This window comes from Lipophrys pholis (genome assembly GCF_963383615.2).
Source record: "Lipophrys pholis genome assembly, chromosome: 2".
NCBI lineage: Eukaryota > Metazoa > Chordata > Actinopteri > Blenniiformes > Blenniidae > Lipophrys > Lipophrys pholis.
Window position 1 is genome coordinate 31,922,974 of NC_137636.1, and position 6,874 is coordinate 31,929,847.

Sequence of the window (6,874 nt, forward strand, 5' to 3'; positions counted from 1 at the left end):
TAGAGCTCCGCAGATATGCAACGTTGCAACAGTAATCTCAACCGGGCAACAGATCTGGACCTTATGAATCCTCTATTGTTGATGACATACTCCGCTTTGCACCAGGAATTTATAAAAAATTTTTGCAGCCACAGAGCTGCAGCGGTGACTTCCATGTTGGTTCCTAGAGAGCGAACGTCGCCCCGGCTGTGTGACACTGGAGCCACTCCGGTGTCACAAAGCCGGTTGGTGCCGGTGTCGCGCCGCTGGTTGTGACGGCTGCAAGTTCCGCATGGAAGCAGAGATGGCGACGCCAGGACAGCTGGCAGGTTCCAGCGTCGGGGAACCGAAGCTCCGGGGCGACGCGATAGAGCACCGACCAGCGACGTGACGAGTGGACTCGTTAGTGCATCGGTTATGGCCGTAGCGTCTGCTCCCGAGTCCCGGTCTCCGTCCTGCCTCGCGTCAGCTCTTTGGGGACCAACATGAAAGTTGCTCAGCAAAAAACAAAACAAAACAAAAAAAAACAACCAGTGCAAAGCTGAATACGTTAACAACAGAGGATTTGTACAGCAGACATATTAAAATATTGAGGGCGTGAAGTAAATCACTCACCAATCAGCAAACAGCTCTTCATAACCAGACCTGTTCCATGGTCCGGAGTACCCCGACAGAGGGGGAGCGGAAAAGCCTCCACCTTTGGAGCGGGATTCTATGGAAAATCCCAAATTTCTACGGTGGAAACCCGAACCGTAACGAACTATACCAGTACATTCCCGCACTTTTTGTGCGGTTAAAAAACGCCTTTAGTGCAACAGACTACAAATACATCCCCAGGTAAATAAAACCAGTAATCGTAAAAATCTAACAATAAAACCAAGAGTCAGATATAAATACAAAAAATGAAGGTCAAAGGTTAAATATGTATCAGCAGGAGGCCAGGCGGTGATCAAACTGAGTTTTTGACCAAACCAGTTGTAATTTTTATGTTGAGACGATGGGGGGTGTCGTCGGCAGGTGCTGAAAGTAACTAAAAAGTTACTTGTAATCTAACTTAGTTACTCCTTTAAAAGTAACTTGGTTACTTCACCGATTGATTACTGATTACTAGTTACTTTTAAAAAGAAGCAGATTACTTTTAGGTAATAAGGTAACTGTGGCAACACTGCTCAGTACAAAGGTCTTAAGATTTTCCACAACATCGGTCCCACCCAGACCCAGCCGGAGCCCGAGCCAATGTCAGCTTGAGATGCGTCCCCCATCACATTAGGTCCCCCAGAGGACACAGGACATTGATCCCTAAACACACTCAAAAAATAAAATAAATAAAAATCACCAAATTATGCACGCTCATCAAGATTACACAAAATTTTAAGGTAATATTAAAATAACCCCCAGCGTACCCAAACGTGCACTCTAGCGCCACCTAGAAACACTAAAACGGCCACCACAGCTCGTAGGAATGTCATAGGGAGATCAAACCAAAACTCAATTGTTCGTCTCAACAAGCCCTAAAAATCATGTACCGATACCCCTGACCTAAATCCAACAGGAAGTCCGCTATTTGCCTTTCACAATAAGATTTCCCCCCCCCAAAAAGGCCCTCACCCAAACGCAATCTGACACAGAGGCAGAATATGGTATCGGCTTCAAAAGTCAAGCGGTTTCAATTTTATTAGCCGTCAAAACTCTGCATGCAGAATCCCGCTGCCTCCCTCCTCTCATTCAAATACAAGTGAAATGAAGAAAACAAACAACTTTAGAACCTCCCGATAGAACACCCAGAACAAGCAGCGACTGGTTAAACCGTGACCAAACTACCCAAATGCACATATTGATACCTAATCAGATCTACATAATTGCTAATAGAATTTGTTTTGTTGATGCTTAATTGTTTGTTTGTTTGTTTGTTTGTATTAGTTTGTTTTGTAATAATCACATAATCAGAATAATCCCAGAATTTTTTTTCCCTTCCGTCTGTTTAATTGGGGATCCCCTTTACTACACCTTTCTCTTTGAATTTTTCAAATTTAGCAATGACAGGTCAGGGTCTGGTGCTTCTTCCCTGCCAGAGTGGACTGTGGACTGGGTGGAACCTGATGGTTTCAAGGTCTCCTCAGGCATTTTGAGAGCTGTGATCAGAAACTCTTTACCTTTCCCTCTGAATCCTCCTGTCCGTTTTCGGGGATACCTGAAAGGATGAGGCTGTCGAGCGTCGATGGCGACTGGACATCCAGGATGGTCTCCCTGAGCCCCAGGTTGTCCTCCTTCAGCCGGTCCACCTCCGATGACATGGCGGCCACAGCTGACTGGAGCTCAGCGTTGTCCAACTGCAGCTCATGCATCTGCTGATGCATACACTCTAGGGATGGAGCATAAAGCTTGAAATTATTTTTAACTATATACTTGTGGCAGTCAGGCGATGAAGCCACCTGGTGTACCCTGACAGGCCCCAGACAAGGCTGCAAAGTGTGCAGAGTGTTGTGTGAGGTTAGTAATTTGTTTAACCAATTTTTAATTTTAGAAAATTTTACTAAAACTTTGGAGAACTCTGAATCTGTCTCCATTAGTTTTACCACTTAAATTTTATAAATTTCAATTTGGGTGGCCTCTGTGGGTGAACGAGAGGGTGACTTACAGTGGCTCCAGAGAAGACAGCTGAGGAGACCTTCTCTCGGCTGCTCATGGACTTCCCCTGGCTGCAGTGGGAACCCTTGCCCGGCAGAACCAGGAGGCGATAGAGGCTCTGCTGCTGCCGAAGGGGATGCAGGGACGAGTCCTCGAGTCTCCTCTGTACCGGTGGGGGGGTACCAGAGGATCGTTGTGCCCCGACACCGGTGTTGTCGTACTGATCCAAGGAGGAGTAGGAAGCGCACCCACATGAGCAGGATGCAGAAGATCCCCGCACCTCGGAGGAGGACAACACTCCGAGGCTCCGGAGGACGCACATCGCTGACGGTCAGGGTGGCGGCTGTGGTGTGCCGGAGGACCGTCTCCAGGGGAGGGAGGCAGCTGCCTCACCGTCCTGGGGCTGGTCGCTGTAACCCCCACCTTCGCTGTTGCCGGCCGGTCCGGTCCGGCTCCAATCCCAGCTCCGTGGAGAAAGTCGGGGCGTCGAGGGGACGGCGTCAAGGCGGTTCCGCACACCCCGGCAGCAGCTAAGGCAGGGGCCACAGTGACCAGCCCCAGGACGGTGAGGTAGCTGCTGCAGAGGGGGCACGGGACCTCCTCCACGCCTTCCCGTTGAGACCCCGGTTCTCCACGGAGCCGGAATTGGAGCCGGACCGGAGCGTCCCGGCTCTCCTCCCCCCGGAGACGGTCTGCCGGCACACCGCGGCCGCCATCCGGACCGTCATCGATGCGCGCCGGTCCGCAGCCCCTGAGCGCCATCGTCCACCTTGGTGCAGTTCTCGGCCGCACCACGTTCGGTAGATACACCACCTCCAGCTCCAGAGAAACGGTACGGCACCACCAGTGAGGGGACACCACGATCGTCCAGCGCACACCACCACCACCCCACCACCGTGACACAGCAGGGACAGGAAGAGGCGCCCCATGCTCCCGTGCAGCAACAGGAGAGCGTCCATCAGCTCCGGGTCCTGCTGGGCGGGCTCCCACTGCAAACCGGGGGAAAGTCCACGACCAGCCGAGACAACTTCTCCTCAGCTGTCTCCTCGGGAGTCGCTGCACATCACCGTCGCGTTCACCTGCAGAGGCACGGAGACAGATTCAGAGTTCGCCAAAGTTTCAATAATCAAATTAAATAACCTCACACAACACTCTATAGCCCCGGGTCTCGCGCGCGTAATTGTGGTTGGTCTTTTATAGGCAGGTGGCGCAGTGATTCACATCAGGCCTTAAGGTGAAAGCCGTATCGCTTCATCCCGATCCGACATCGGGGCACTACAATCTATTTACAACATTGCAAAGATATATCAGTCCTGAGCTAGATGTAAAAGTTCTCCATTTGTAATCCCGCAGTTTTTGTTTAATCAGTGTTTATAGTCTGTACTATTTTCTTCAATATCAGCATAATGATATTGTTGTTATGCGTGCTGTGGTTAGAGTCACGTGGTTGGGGTTGGGGTTGGGGGTGTGTGGGTGTAAAAAAAAAAAAAGTAAATAAAATACATAATTTTGGGGTAAAATGATGGGAAATGTTCTGAAACTGCGACGAAAGATGACTTTGTTTGAGTGGTGAGAGCAAGACCATAGTGGAAATCTATAAACACTGCATCAACATTGACATTGACAATGTTCCAGAAGATGCTGGGCTTCATGCAACATGCTACAGACGATTAGTTGATAGAAAGCTGTTGGATTCCACTGAGAAACATACAAGAGAGCCTCCAGATGTTAATGAAACACAGAGAGGTGAAAAAGGTTGAAACTCCGAGAAGAAACTCTGGTTCAAGACGGGTCTACCTATTGTTTCCTCTGGTCCTGGTCTGGTTGGGTCTACCTATTGTGTCCTCTGGTCCTGGTCTGGTTGGGTCTATCTATTGTGTCCTCTGGTCCTGGTCTGGTTGGGTCTACCTATTGTGTCCTCTGGTCCTGGTCTGGTTGGGTCTATCTATTGTGTCCTCTGGTCCTGGTCTGGTTGGGTCTACCTATTGCTGAGAAGAAAGTTCATCACTATGGTGAAAGAGCATTGATGCTTCAAACTCCAGGTAATGGAAGTGAAATACCAAGGTTGTCTTTGAGAAAACAGGAACATCACACTGCGGTCATTAAGAGCCCTGGTACTGATGTGGCAGTCGTTGCTTTAAGTCTGGAGAAAGATCTACCATGTAGTTGTACTTTCACACAGGAGTTTCTAACAAAACAAGAATCGTTGACTTAAGCCAATTTGACCTCACTGCATTTACAAATCTGAGTAGAAGCTTTTATCTGGACCAGTCCGCCTTTGAAGTACTATACAAATATGTGTGCCACCTGTACGTCCAGTCATCTGCTGAGAATGTGAACAATGCAAGATACAAAGCATTCTGCAAGGCATCTTCAGCTTTGTCAGAACTATCCATGCCTCCCAGCATGTGACGCTCTACACCAACACTGCAAAAGGACAAACTACCAAGCAGCAATAATGAATCGTTGTCTGAAAAGTATCATGTGTTCACCCTCACCCATTAGCAGTGGATGGCACATTGAGGATGGGGAGTTAACAGGGACCTGGAGGACTACAAGTCCTGCTCCTCAAGGTGTGTTGCAGTTCGTCCACTGCACCTGCCAGCAAGTCAAATGTGATCCAGACAGATGTTCATGTATGTCAGCAAGACTGATTGATAGGGTGCCAGCACTGTGGAGGTTCTGAAGGAAACAGAAGATATAGTGACATGAGATGATATTTCTGACAGTGATGGAGATGAACCATGAAACATCCTGTAAAAACAGTAGAAATAAAAGCCTATGAGGTCTATTAAAAAAACATGAACTATAAAGTGACAAAAGCATCTATTGTTAAAAGAAGAATGAAACTGTGCCGCTGTAAACACTGTAAATAACAAACAATGCTGTTACAGTGATGTGTGTGTTTGCGTGGCAAAGTTCTCCATGGTTCATATATGACATTAGTTGAAGAAGCGTTTTTCCACAAATGTGCAAAGTTTCATGGTCTACATTCACATTTCATGGTAATAATTCCTCAAGACTTTTCTAAAATGTTATCATAAATATATAAGTGAATCAAGTATCACAGAAACTCTGTTTTTTAAACTTATACTTGTATAATAAGTATAATTCTTCTGACACATATTTAACTGCTTTGGATTTCCTGCAGGGGGGTCCAGGATCCAAGGGGAATTGATCTTTTTTTTTTCTTTACACAAATCACAGTTGAAATCCCCTCCTGGGATTATTCTGCCTTTACTTCCTTTGTCATCGTCACTGAAATGTCTTTAAACAATGTGGGCAGGGCGGCATGGCTCGGTTGGTAGAGCGCTCATCTCCCAATTGGAAAGCAGCAACTTCAATTCCCATCTCTGCCTGCCAACATGCCGAAGTGTCCTTGGGCAAAACACTGAACCCCAAACTGCCTGGGTGAATGCAGTGTGAGAGTGAGTAGTTGGTGGTTGTTGCTGATGGTGCAGATTGCCACTAGATGACACTGTTGGTTTGAAGATAGAGTCTGAAAGACTGACGATGAAGTGGACTTTCAAACGTTTGTTGAACAGTCAGCGCCATCTAGTGGCTTCAGAAAATAAAGACTGTTTCATGAAGCTTCATTTGGCCATCACTCTCTGGGCAGCTGAGGCTTCAACGTCCAGTATGGACTGAATGAGTAAAGCAAAGTAAAGCGTCTTTGAGTCTCCCAGAAAAAAGAGGTATATAAAAAATTCCAGTGTCGTTCATTCATGACATATTTCTGCTCAAACTATTTACGGATCTGTCAGGTTTCCAATATGTGTCCCCCCCAATGTCAAAGTCATTCCTACACCCTTGATTAGAAGAACACGTAGTAGTGGACTCTGTGTGTGTGTGTGTGTGTGTGTGTGTGTGTGTGTGTGTGTGTGTGTGTGTGTGTGTGTGTGTGTGTGTGTGTGTGTGTGTGTGTGTGTGTGTGTGTGTGTGTGTGTGTGTGTGTCGGGGGTCTGGAGTGATGAGGGTGAATGGTTGTAATGACCTTGAACATCCACCAGAAGAAGGCAGAAGTCCGGTTAGTGAAGGAGGGAGTGAAGGAGAGGGGGGGAGAAGAGAAGGACAGAGTTCTGGCGAGGTTCGGTTCTGAACCCCGGTTCCTCCACACAGAGATTGAAGGAGCTTCTGGAAGCTCACTTGGTTCTCTGGTTCCTGCGGTGGGGAACCCAAGTTCGTACTTTGATGGTGGAAGGAATGCAGCTTCCAGGGAGGGGTTGCCGGGGCCCCCCTGGTCGGGGTCACGTGACCAATGGCGAAT